We start from the raw sequence: 13,949 nt of genomic DNA, 5'->3' as shown, positions 1-13,949 counted from the left end.
AGATTATTTTTGGCTTACAGCTCGTACTGCAGCTTATATGGTCTCACTGTCTCCCAGCAACTTCACTTCGATACTGAACAGGGTTGAGGCCTGAAGGAGCCCACAGCTGAGACCCCCTCAGAGGGAGATCCCCTCGTGCAGCAGTATTTGCTTGTGATAATTTTGAAAAAAAGTGATGAGAATCCCTAGCTGGTCTTACAGTCTTGTCAACATTTCATGATGAATAGGATTGAAGGTCACTGAAAGATCAAGCAGTTGTCAGCAAGGACATCTGGCCTCTGCCCATTGCTCAGAGCGGAGTGTCAGTCCCTATGATCAGTGTCTTTTCTGTGCTATGGTCCAGCCTGAAGCCCAGCTGCATGGGTTCCAAGACGCCTGAGCTTATCAGATCTTGTTGGAGTTGGCCTGTCACTACCTGCTGCGTTATCATTTGAGGAAAGGGAAAGTTAGGGGGTAGGTAGTACTTGGCCAGGATATTAGTGATCAGTATTGGTTTCCTCTGCAGAGGCCTGACTATAACTTGTTTAAGGGCTTTTGGCAGTTTGTTCTCTGATTAATAAAAAAGGGCCCATACGTTACCAGCAAAGACAGACATGGATCCAAGTTGCTTGAAGCCAGGTGGACAACTTGCTGCACAGCTAGAATGTCAGCTGGGACACTGGTTAAAACTCAGCCACTGGGGGATGATAGCGCAGCTGTATCCTTCTGCTCTGACTCGTCAATCTTGGCTCGAGAGAGAGTTCTCTGAATCCAGGCAACATCCTCTAAAAAGAAGATCAGAAACAAGAAAATGGACACGATTGGAGCCAGTTGAGGGCACCCTGTGATGATAGTAATAACAACAATATATAATTAGAGCTGGTCAAAATAGTTTTTGACCAAAAAATGCCTTTTTAAAAAAATGAAAAATCATTTTTTAGGAATGTTCTGTTTTTTCAAGAAAAAAAGTTTGGTTTGGGTCTGCCCCCCACCCCTGGCCGCCTTTTTCCTCCTCTTTTTCCATTTAGTCCCTGAGAATAGTGGGACGAATAGAAAAGGAGGCAAAAGAGAGAGATGGGGAAAACAAAACCTCAACATGTTTCAGTTTGCATAAATGTGTTTTAAAACTGAAAACTTTTCAAGAAAAAAAGTTATAGACTCAGACTTTAAGAACCATCATGATCATATGGCTTGACCCCCTGCACATCACAGGCCACAGAACCTCACCCACCCACTCCTGTAACAGACCCATAACCTCTGGCTGAGTTACAGAAGTCCTCAGATCATGATTTAAAGACTTCAAATTACAGACAATTGACCATTAACGCTCGTTTGAACCTGCAGGTGAGCTGTGCCCAATGCTGCAGAGCCCTCCCCATTTAGTGTTCCATTGCTAGCTGTTGGAGGTATTTGCTGCTAGCAGTCACAGATCAGCCACATGCCATTGCAGGCAGTCTCATCATACCGTCTGCTCCATAAACTTATCAAGCTCAGTCTTGGAGCCAGTCAGGTTTTTTGCCCCCACTGCTCCCTTTGGAAGTCTTTTTCCAGAACTTCAGTCCCCTGATGGTCAGAAACCTTCATCTCATTTCAAGCCTAAACTTATTGATGGCCAGTTTATATCCATGTGTTCTTATATCAACATTGGCGCTTAACTCAAATAACTCCACTCCCTTCCTGGTATTTATCCCTCTGATGTGTATTTATAGAGAGCAATCAGATCTCCCCTCAGCCTTAGCTTGGTTAGGCTAAACAAGCCAAACTCTTTGAGTCTCCTCTCATAAGGTAGGTTTGTCATTCCTCTGATCATCCTAGTAGCCCTTCTCTGCACCTGTTCCAGCTTTAATTCATCTTTCTTAAACATGGGAGACTAGAATTACACACAGTATTCCAGATGAGGTCTCACCAGTGCCTTGTATAATGGTATTAACACTTCCCTGTCTCTACTAGAAATACCTTGTCTGATACATCCTAGGACTGCATTAGCCTTTTTTTTTTCATGGATGCAACACATTGGTGGCTCATAGTGATCCTGTGATCAACCAATGCATCCAGGTCTTTCTCCTCTGCTGTCACTTCCAACTGATAAGTGTTCAGCTTATAGCAAAAATTCTTGTTGTTAGTCCCTAAGTGCATGACCTTGCACTTTCCACTATTATATTTCTTCCCATTTGTATTACTCCAGTTTTCAAGGTTGTCCAGATCTTCTTCTGTGATATTCCAGTCCTCTGTATTGGCAATGCCTCCCAACTTTCGGTCATCCACAAATTTCATTAGCACACTCCCGCGTTTTGTGCCAAAGTCATTAATAAAAATGTTAAATAAGATTGGTCCCAAGACTGATCCCTGGGGAACTCCATTAGTAACCTCTCTCCAGCCTGACAGTTCACCTTTCAGTATGTCCCTTTATAGTCTCCCCTTTAACCAGTTCCTTATGCACCTTGCAATTTTCATATTAATCCCTGTCTTCTCCAATATAACTAACAATTTCCCATGCAGAACTATCAAATGCCTTACTGAAATCCAGATAGATTACATCTATTGTGTTTCCTTTGTCTACAAAGTCAGTTATTTTCTCAAAGAAGGAGATCAGGTTGGTCTGGCACAATCTACCTTTTGTAAAACCGTGTTGTATTTTATCCCAATTACCATTTACCTCTATGTCCTTAACTACTTTCTCTTTCAAAATTTGTTCCAAGACCTTACATAGAATTAGGTCAAACTAACAGGCCTGTAATTTCCTAAGTCACTTCCCCCCCTTTCTTAAAAATAGGAACTATATTACCAATTCTCCAGTCATAGGATATGACCTCCGAGTTTACAGATTCTTTACAAATCCTTTCTATTGGTCTTAGAATTTCATGTGCCAGTTCCTTTAATATTCTTGGATGAAGTTTATCTGGGCCTTCCCCCCAATTTAGTCCCATTAAGCTGTTTGAGTTTGACTTCCTCCTTGGATGTGGTCATTTCTTCCACTATATCCTCATTACCATTAGCCACCCTGCTACTACCTCTAAGCTCTTCATTAGCCTCATTAAAAACTGAGGCAAAGTATTTGTTTAGGTGTTGGGCCATGCCTACATTATCTTTAATTTTCACCCATCCTCAGTGCTTAACAGTCCCATTTCCACGCTCCTTATTTACTTTTTATTTATATGGCTGTAGAACCTTTTACTGTTGATTTTAATTTCCTTTGCAAGGTCCAACTCTGCTTGCCTTTTGGCAGTTCTCACTTTATCCCTACACTTTCTGACCTCCAAGAGGAGGCTTTCCTTCCTGATCCATGCCCTCTTCCATGCCTTGCAGGCTTTCTGCTTTCTCTGAATCACCTATTTGAGATGCTTGCTCATCCAGCTTGGTCTGCATGAATTTTTCCATATGAAATTTCCCCCCCTCCCTTGCTTGGGATGCAGGCTTCAGATAATTTCTGCAATTTAGATTTAAAGTAATTCCAGGCCTCCTCCATGTTCAGATCCTTGAACTGTTCAGTCCAGTCTACTTACCTAACTCATTTTTGCATGCTCTATCCCGCAGTGGAGTGTAGAATGATGCTGCAGTCCTCATTTTCTTGGGTTTGGAACATCATTTAGGGCAAGGTTCTGAGAAATTTAACAGGAATGAAGTCAGTAGAGTTCTAATGGAACTGGATTGGAGAATTGGAGAATGGGGTCCTTTCAAAGAATGTTCAAAATATCCTATGGAATGCAATAGAGAATCGACGCCCCTGCTACAGGAGTCTGTCAGTGTGTTCAAACATTCTGCAGCAAGATTATTGTTCCTTCTTAAATTCTGGAAGGGATTTTCCAAAAGGGAATCTCCATTGTAAGCTGCAACATGCACAGCTGAACAGAGAGAGAGGATGCTGACCAGTGTAACCAACCTCAGCTTCAGAGCCTTCAGATTTCACCTGCCCTGCAGGGAGAATTCTACCAAATTCCTGGCAGAAGACCCCTTGTTTGTTTTGAACTTTATTTCACTTTTAATAATTCCCATTATCTTTTTGAATTTCCACTGGTGGTTGCCTGATAGCTCCATACGTTTGCGGAAAGTTGATGTGTATGCAGATCCAATTTGTCAGAAAAAGAGAGAAAAAGCAGATGTTTAAGATGCCCATTAAAGACTTGCCAGTGCCTTTGGTAAACTTTCAAAAACCTTCTATTTCAAGACATTTCTGCTTATATAAGCAGACCCTTTCTGTTTCTTTATTTCCTCTGGTGTTTTTTTAGCACTATGAGCATTTGCTGGGAATCACAGTATTTTTTGTTTGGAAGTTCTGAGTTGCAACCTATAGCTGTAAATCTCGGCTGATTGTCTTATAATCTTTTCCACAGAAACAAGCCCTGATGGCTGGCTCAGGGAATTGGTAAAGTACTATGCAGCTTTTTACCTCTTATATCACCTGTGTGAATCCAATTCAGATCAGTCATAACTATAGCACATAGGATACTGCAAAAAAATAATGTGTTTTCAAGCGTTCTTCAGCATTCTAAATATCTGTTTAGTTTGATCACGTTTGTGTCTTTTAATTATGGCTTTTTGTCCAGGGGAATGGGAAATAGCTAATCTTCACACAAATACTCATATATTCACCTAAATAGTTGTTGATCAAGAGTATTTATCAGTAGTCAGTATAGAAGGATTCTTAATTTATCATTCATTAATAGAAAGAGTCTTCATTAGTCACTATTCCATATTGGTTATTTATTATTCTTTTTGCTCAAAAAAGTTCCAGTGATTTAATCAGGGAGCAGAAACACCACCATGCACTTTTCGTGACGTACGACTGGTCTCGGAATAGTGAACACCTCACAGCCTGAAAAGTTCACACATGAGGAATTTGGCAGAGTCCATGAACAAGGGACAAAAGGCCTATGTTGTTTAGAAGATATATTTTGCACATAAAATGTGACCAGCTGTAGTTGTAAATTAAAGCTCCAGCCATCCATTGGCTGTTGGGTGGCATTTGTGTGAACGGAGTAGGTGGCCCTCAGTCCAGTGCTTAGTGTGACAGGTGTGCATGTCCCAAATAGTAAACCAAAGTACAGCATTGGATATTTTAATGCTGCCTGTAATTAAATTGTATTGTAAATGTACATTAGGGTAGCTAGAACCTTGGATGGGTGTCTTTTTGTTATTTTTACATAAAAAAAAATACAGTTGCTCTCTTTCTGGCAGGTTCAGCAGGAAGGCCGACGACCGAATGGGCTACGGAGACTGAATTCCCCTTGAGGAGGTTTGTGCTAGGCAGGGGAGAGGTACATTGGAGGGGCTGTTGGGTGGGGAAGCTTTCCCTGATGCTGTTGGCGCAGGACTTCAGAATCTAGGGGTATCAATCTGGCACTTTTTGCTATGTATAGTATTTAATAATGGTGGGTGGGGGAGGACAGACAGTGTCGGGGAGGGGAAACTGATGATGTCACAAAGGATTGTGACGTCAGGTGGAAAATAAGCAGCAGTAGCTCAGAGAGAGGAACTTTATTCAGAATCCCATTCTGCCTTATGTGTACCAGCTCCCCTACATGAACTCTCTGGGGTTCAGGCTCTGAAACTAGAGGGGGCTGGGTGGGCAAACCAGCAAGGACCTCCATATTCCTAAGTCCAGGAACTATGCTTTCAGACAGAGGACCCTGAGCCCTACTTCCACCCACAAAGGAGGGGCGGGAATTCCACAGTGCAAAGGGCAAAGCAGCACAAGTTAGTGCAGCTCCAGATTATATTAACTTGCACCCACTTCTTCCGTGAATTTCAGAGAAGAGGAGAAATAAAGAGGAGCCTGGCTGCGTCTCCTTCACAGCTGCTTCCAGGTTCATGAACCCTGAACCCTACGGAGATCCTCCAAGGTCTGCAGGTTAAGGAAGCAAAGTGCAAAATGGAAGGGTGAGTAGAAAATGCATTTAGACTGTGAACTTCTCTGGGCAGGGAACTTGTTTTTAATATATCTGCCAAGTGTGCAGCCTCCCCTATACTGCTAATAAACAGCAGTAATCCTGAAGCAAGGATCTTGTTGCCATGCAAACACCCTGCACGGTGAGAAAGAGCAAATTGGAAACAAGATCTGTGATGCACTGGCAGAGCTGTTCCTAAAGAGACTTCCTTTCAGTTTCCCAAATGATATCAGCTTTCAAGACTTCAAGCCATGCAAAGAGAGACCCCACTTAATTCCCCCATGCTTTGAACACTGTGAGTCAGGCTAGTGCAGGGGTGGGCAAACTATGCCCCAGGAGCACATCTGGCCCTTCAGGTGTTTTAATCCAGCCCTTGAGCTCCTGCCGGGGAGCGGGGTCGGGGGCTTGTCCCACTCTGTGCATGCTGTGGCACCATGGGGCTCCTGGAAGCACCAGAGTGTCCCCCCTCCATCTCCTACACGTAGGGCAGCAAGGGGGCTCTGCACGCTGCCCCCGCTCCAAGTGCCGCCTCCGCAGCTCCCATTGGCCAGCAGCCACGACCAATGGGAGCTGCAGGGGCGGCATCTACAGACAGGGCAGCGTGCAGAGCTCCCTGGCCACGCCTCCATGTAGGAGCCAGAGAGGGGACATGCTGCTGCTTCAGGGTGCTGCTTGAGGTAAGCGCCGCCTGGAGCCTGCATCCCTGACCCCTTCCAGCACTCCGGCCCTGATCCCCCTCCCACCCTCCGAACCCTCAGTCCCACCCTCCTGCACCCCAGGCCCCGCACCACCATCTGGAGCTCTCACCCCCCGCATCCGCACCCCTGCCCCAGCCCGGACCCCCTCCCGCATGCTGAAGTCCTCATTTCTGGCCCCACCCCTGAGCCTGCACCCCAACTCCCAATTTTGTGAGCATTCATGGCCTGTCGTACAATTTCCATCCCCAGATATGGCCCTCGGGCCAAAAAGTTTGTGCACTCCTGGGCTAGTGTCTGTGGTGGTGGTGATTTGCCAAGATTTACACAGCAGAGTTCACATGAACAAATAGTGGATTTGGTTGTGTAGCTCCTGCAATCCACTCTGAAAACGCTCCCTGAACAGGACTGTGAAAATAGCCATCTCAAGACAACTTTTTTTGCCGGGATGTTGCCATTGTGTCATAGAGCCAAATGTTCTTCCCCACTTGTGTGTGCATAGGGGACACTAAGCCAATGGATCTGGGTTGGGGCAGGGAGAGTCGCCTCTAAGGCATGCAGCTCCTTCATTCTAATCCCATAGAAGTCCCACTGTGTGGTCTCTGTGGTGTTCCAGCTCTGCAGGTGGGATGCGTCAGGGCAAAGCGTCACAAGAGAGACTCTATATTAACTTCTGTGGCATCCCCCTCCATGTCCGTGACCCCTTCCCCCTAATGAGGGGCTTTTGGGTGCTGCCAATGGGACTATGCCTTCAAGGAACATGGGAAGGTAAGTGGTAGTGCAGGGGAAAGAGACCCATGTGGAAGTGTTTGCCTCTGGCAGAAGCTCCAAGATCCACTCAAATGTAGGGGTATTCTCAGTATTAACCCCGTGCCACTTCTGCAGGGGAGCAAACCCTGCCCTCTGATGGAAGAATGAGAAATTCTATAAGTTAAACCTTGTATAGACTCCAGTCCTCTGTGTGGTTCATTCCCATGTAGGGAAACATCTATCTATCTATTATGCTCATCACCACAGTATGGAGCATGGGACCCTTAAATAGCATTTCACTGCTATTGAAATTAAAACAGTACCTTGATTTGGTGGACTCCCCAACAGCTCCAGGTATCAGTAAATGTTCTGTTGCCTTGCTACAGTCCTGAGCAGGTTTCTTTGTTTTTCCCAGAGATGTTGCCTTTCATCCAGAACATCAGATTTTGTATAATGCAAATGGTAGCTAATTTAGTGCACGTCCTAAGTCTGAACAGAGATATTGCAGCTCTTAGATTTGTGAGCATGTCTGTTAGCAACCAAGCCTTGCATTATAGAACCTATTTTCCAGGGCTTTACAACAAGCCTTTTAGACTGCATAGTAAGAAGCTTTTAGCAGCCAGAGTGAAGGATTAATAAGGCATGTGCAAAAAGCATCCCTGTGAAGAGGTTCACTGCTAGAGTGGTGAGCTCAAGGGGTTTATTAGATAAGCTGGAACTGTGATGTCTTTTGTTTTCTGTATATTGTACCTGTATACTTCTAAGAACTCCTCTATGTCAAGATACCAGCTATTTTGTTCTCCCTGTTACTGCAGCCTGGTACAGTGGAGACACACACACTGTGCTCTTTCACAGGAACTTGTTCTTTCTTGTTGTTGTCATTTATTTTAATTACAAGTCATTCACGACTGGGTGCATATAGTTGTTTTACTGTATGGAAGCATGGGAGTTGGCATGGTTGAAGCCCCATCTTGCTGTCAGGTGCTACAGAATGCCAGTGCAGACTAGTGTCCCCAAGCATTAATGAAGCTCGTCATGATATTTACACAGTGGAGTTGCTATGTGTCACATTGGGGTGTTCGACTTGGCCACTGAGGAAAAGAGCCAAAGTATATGGAGCTGATGTTACTGCTGCTCCAGGCCTCAGCAATTTGTGTCTCTGCAGCTTTTACACCTTTCTGGCAGTGCTGTCTGAGATACAGCCAGGGTTCAGAAGGTGCACAGATGGCCTAAGGGTTGTAGGAAATGGCTTCATGGTTTCCACAGACCATCAGCCTCCAGAAAGCCATGGCGACTCCACAGCCTCAGTGGCCCTGCCGCAAAAAGAAGCATTTGGCAGATTTCCTCACACCTGAAAGCAGCAGGCCTTGGCTGCTGTATCCTCCCCTTCTGCCCCTTTATCTGCATGAGAGAGAAGGTACGGACCACACTGCTTCGTATGCTCTGCCTCATGACACACAGTGATGGAGCAGGAACCAGTGAGCTGAAGTAAGTCCAGAGCATGTGACCTACAGCCATAGGAAGGCAAAAAGAGTGTGATGTTATTAATGAAGTGCATGTCCCTATTACTCTGGGACAAAAACGATAACACTGATACTGGCAATTTTAGAGTGTCCACATTTGCAGATGACTGTTCCAAGTGAGAAGTCCATCTACTTTTCTACCATCTGACTAGTCCTCACCATTTTATGTATGGGCTTGTCTACACTTGACACACTACACCAGCACAGCTGCAGTGCTGTACTGTACAGGGAAGCCATTTAGGGAAGGTGGGGGGGCACCTGCCCCCCCTCAAGTTTCGTAACACATTTGTGTGAAGTTAGCAGCAGGAGGGAATATGCTGCCCCTCCTCTCCCCACTGCCATCTGCAGCCGAGCTGCTCTGCTCCCCTAGCCATGGGGCCACCACTGGCCATGCTGCTCAGGACCAGAAGCCTAACTCCTGATCTGCTGTGCTGGGGTGTCCTTCTTCCCCCATCAGTGTACCTGGTCTCTGCTGAGCTGGGGTGGGAGGATGGGGAGCCTGTCTGTGCGGCTGCCTCTGGGTCAGGAGTGGGAGCTGCAGCTGCACCAAACAAGCATTCAGGCTCCTGAGTGCATGGCTTAAAGAGATAGCTCAGGCACATACCTGCAGTCTCCCACACACATTTCCCCCCCCACCCCACAGTCTCCCTCACACTTCCCCCCCAACGCACACACAGAGTCTCCCTTACACACTCACTCAACTAACTAAACTACTTCTTGGTGCTTCCTGTTGAAATGCGCAATGCACATATATCCTCTGTAATTTTATTCTTTCAAAGTGCTGTTATTTTAGTTTTTTGACTAGTCTATGCATTTCATAATTTTATTTCTCTCTTATGCTTAAATTTAATTCTTTGAGTAGTGAGTTCTAAAATGCCTAACCTGTCCTGGCTGGAGTAATTATCATTATTACTTTTATTACCATATTGTGCTTTGTCATTTATTATTTAAAGTGGTACAATCAAATAATAATATCCTTCTAGAATGTAAATTTAGATTGTACTCACCTTAGCAGTGCCAGTTTAAAAAAGTTAGCTAAACACATAACTTTAGACACTGTGCAGATGAAGGTCACTTATTTGCAAATTGTATTTTTAATTATATCTGTAAAATAACTTAAAATTCGTACAAAAATAAATGTGGTTCCAAGTCTAATAGTAATGATGGAGTCAAATGTTAGCAAGTCCCATGCATGCTTGTGATCGGTAAACACAAATGTCAAAATAATTAGAAAAATTAATTCCCATTCTTAATAAAAGAGAAAAAACCTTAATCGCATATGTTAAAATTAAATAAATATGTTTTTGGTGGTGTGAAAAACAATTGACTAAAATAGAGTAGATAATAGCAGTAACAGAGCGTGCCTGTTAGAGAAAGTAAGCAGATTTTATTTATTGCTACTAAAGATAGTGTACAAAGTATCAAACTTGTGTTTCAATATCTGTGTTAAGGCTCCAAAACTGATATGTCAAGGTTTGGGATTGGGAATATTTTGCAGTATTATCTCCCGATTGTTCTAAATTTACATATAAACTTAAAATATGGCTTTAGTTGGTGTTTGTATATACAAAAAGAAAAGGAGTACTTGTGGCACCTTAGAGACTAACCAATTTATTTGAGCATAAGCTTTCGTGAGCTACAGCTCACTTCATCGGATGCATACTGTGGAAACTGCAGAAGACATTATATACACAGAGACCATGAAACAATACCTCTTCCCACCCCACTGTCCTGCTGGTAATAGCTTATCTAAAGTGATCACTCTCCTTACAATGTGTATGATAATCAAGTTGGGCCATCATACACATTGTAAGGAGATTGATCACTTTAGATAAGCTATTACCAGCAGGAGAGTGGGGTGGGAGGAGGTATTGTTTCATGATATCTGTGTATATAATGTCTTCTGCAGTTTCCACAGTATGCCTCCGATGAAGTGAGCTATAGCTCACGAAAGCTTATGCTCAAATAAATTGGTTAGTCTCTAAGGTGCCACAAGTACTCCTTTTCTTTTTGCGAATACAGACTAACACGGCTGTTACTCTGAAACCTGTTTGTATATATTTTTTTTTCTTTATATAGGAATTAGATATAGTGCTCCTGTAACTGATTTCTAAGTTATCTGCAAAAATACTAGAGTTTTCAGGTGCCTACGTAGTCCCTGGAATCATGGTCAAAGTCTTCCCCCCCCACCAAAAAATCTGAAATGGTGCCCCTGTGTAGTGCTTCAGTGTAGACAGTATTTACACTGATGGGAGGGGTTCTCCTATCACCTTAGATCAGGTGTTTTGAACTCCTGGCCTGCAGGCCATGTGCGGCCCATGAACCTTCCCAATGTGGCCCGCAGGGCTCCAGCGTTTTGGGGCCAGGTCTCTTCCCTCCCTCCACAGGCTATTTAAAATGGCCCGTGGCCCCACTCACCACTGGCAGTGCTGCGGAGTGAGTGGCTTCTGCCTGCTCACTCCATGTGTCTGCCGACCCTTCCCTGCAGCCCCAGGGCGGGGCGGGGCTGTACCTGCGTGCGTTGCCCCTGAGGCCAATGGGAAGCTACGGGGGCAGTGCCTGCGGGCAGCAGCACGCAGAGGCCCCCGGCCTCCCCCGCCCTGCCTTAGAGACCCAGGTAAGCACCGCACTCCCAACCCCACCCCCTTCCCACACACCCTCTCCCACCCCCAAACTCCCTCCCAGAGCCTGCACCTCCTCCCCACACACACACCCAGCCCCCAAACTCCCTCCCAGAGCCTGCACCCCCTCCCCACCCCAAACTCCCTCCCAGAGCCTGCACCCCCTCCCCCTCCTCCTGTACCCCCACCGCCTGCCCCAGCCCAGAGCCTGCACCAAACACCTAAACTCCATCCCACAGCCTGCACCCCAGACTCCCTCACCAACCCAAACTCCCTCCCAGAGCCCAACCTCTCACCCCTTCTGCACCCAAACTCCGCCCCAGAGCCTGCACCCCAATCCCCTACCCCAGACCTTTTCCCCCACCCAAACTCCCTCCCAGAGCCTTAGGCAGGTGAGAGGACCGAGTTTTAGGGGGAAGGTTATGGGCAGCATGAGTGACATTATTGGCCCACTGGGAGGCTTTGAGGACTGGCACTGGCCCTAAGGTAAATTGAGTTTGAGACCCCTGCCTTAGATAATTCACTTCCCCTGAAAGCGGTAGCGAGTCAATGGAAGAATTCTTCCATCAACCTAGCACTGTCTACTTGCGGGTTAGGCCAGCTTAACTATGTCATTTAAGATGTGGATTTTTCACCCCACGTGATATAGCTATGCCAATGTAAATTCCCAGTGTAGACAAGCCGTATGTGAGATGAGTAGACAAATGATCCTCTCTAACATTTAAAAACCCCTTTAACTTGGTGCTGGTCTACACTGAAAACTTACATTGGCATAGCTACATCTCTGAGGGATGTGAAAAATCTACCCCTCTGAGAGATGTTGTTATACCAATCTAACCCCGGTGTAGACAATGCTAGGTCGACGGAAGAATTCTTCCATCTCCCGCCTCTCAGGGATGTGGATTAACTATGGTGATGGGAAAACCCCTCCCTTCAGCATAGGTAGTGTCTACACTGAAGTTCTACAGCAGTGCAGTTGCACTACTGTAGTGTGTTTCAGTGTAGACATAACCTTGCTTTTGGCCATTGTTAAAGTAATGGGAAGTACAGCTCCCCCTCCTCTGCTAATAGCAGAGGAATTGCTCCCCATCCTGTCCCTGACTTTAGCTTGGTTTATACTAAAAAGTAAGGTTGACCCAGCTGTGTTGCTTGTGTGTGAAAAATCCATACCCTGAGCAACATAGCTAAGACAACCTAACTCCCAGTGTAGACAGTTCTACGTTAATGGAAGAATTTTTCCATTGACCTAGCTACCATCTCTCTCAGGAAGGTGGATTAACGACAACAATGGGAAAACTCCTCCCATCGCTGTACACTGATGTTACCCACACAAAATTCTCAATTACTCACACTCTAGGGCACCCACCTTTACCCAGTTCCTGTGGCTCAAGGCATAATCCTCTTAATTTAGACACCCCCACTCTTTCCCTGGTCCTAGGGATCCAGGCAAAAGGCACCTAACTTTACTCCTCCGTGGGCTCCAGGCTCTACTCCTCCATGGGCTCTGGGCAAGCACCCTTTCCCTGTGGGCTTAGAACTTAAGCTTTTGCAGGTTTACAGGGTCTTTTACCAGTGAAAGAGCCTTATACAGTAATATCCTTATCCTCTATTTATTAACAATCACCAAAAACAGAATGCACATACTACACAAACAGTGCTCACCACTCCCAATAAGACAGATGAACTTTTCTTGATGGCTAGTCAGAATCAGGTCCATCTGGGGACTCCAGTTTCTGCACAGTGTCATAGGTAGAGTACTAGGGTCTGCCAGAGCCATTCTTGGGGCTGTGTCCTAGAGCTGATTTCCAAAGAGCTTTCTTTTGGACCCAGTTTATATAGTGAAACTCGAGCCCTGCTTAGCTATACCTTAACCAATTATTTTATTAACCAGTCATACCCCACCACCTTAATTAATTTACACCTAGCAAAATTAATTATGTAACAGACAGAAACAATTAAAGAACCAGACAGAGTCCATACAGACAAACAATATGGAAGTGGGGCCCATAATGACAAAACATTAAAGAAATGAGGATTTCACAACCACAGCTATTGATAAGGCTATCAAACTAAGTTTTCTTTAACCATCTTAAGATCTGTTTCTTTCTCTGGTGATAGTGGGTGCCATTAGGATGGGGTCTTCTCAACAGCCTGCTATTACATTGTTTTAATGTAATTTAGATGGAATGTGAGGATGTGACTTCCTGCTTTTCAATTAATGGCCACTGCTCTTTTAACCTGGCTACAGATGAAGGCTTTAGGCCTTGCAATATGGCTACAGACAAAGTTGCCTTATCCTTGCACTGAAACACTATAGCCCTGCAGCTGTAGTGTTTTAAGTGTAGACATAACCTAACTCACTTAAAGGCACACTGTGGATGTGGAGTTCAAAGCCTCCATTTATGATTGGCTGCTGATTGAGTGAAATGGATCCTGCTTGTTAGGTCTGGACTAGACACTAGGATGGAATTTGGAAATTCTCTACTTTCCTTTGTA

General features: G+C 45.1%; 1 long non-coding RNA gene across 3 annotated transcripts in view; it reads left to right on the top strand.

The window, feature by feature from the left end:
* The window catches only part of LOC311520976, a 64,352-nt gene that overhangs the window by 26,460 nt on the left and 23,943 nt on the right, over window positions 1-13,949 (top strand). For 2 of the 3 annotated variants that reach the window (XR_014711737.1, XR_014711739.1), the window contains exons 2-4: window positions 4,311-4,342; window positions 5,155-5,212; window positions 5,729-5,856. This is a non-coding gene — a long non-coding RNA (uncharacterized lncRNA). The remainder of the gene's footprint in view (window positions 1-4,310; window positions 4,343-5,154; window positions 5,213-5,728; window positions 5,857-13,949) is intronic. The other variant, XR_014711738.1, reaches the window with a different exon arrangement.

This window comes from Lepidochelys olivacea (genome assembly GCF_965140295.1).
Source record: "Lepidochelys olivacea isolate rLepOli2 genome assembly, chromosome: 1".
Lineage (NCBI taxonomy): Eukaryota > Metazoa > Chordata > Testudines > Cheloniidae > Lepidochelys > Lepidochelys olivacea.
This window is presented reverse-complemented; position numbering and strand designations above follow the sequence as displayed.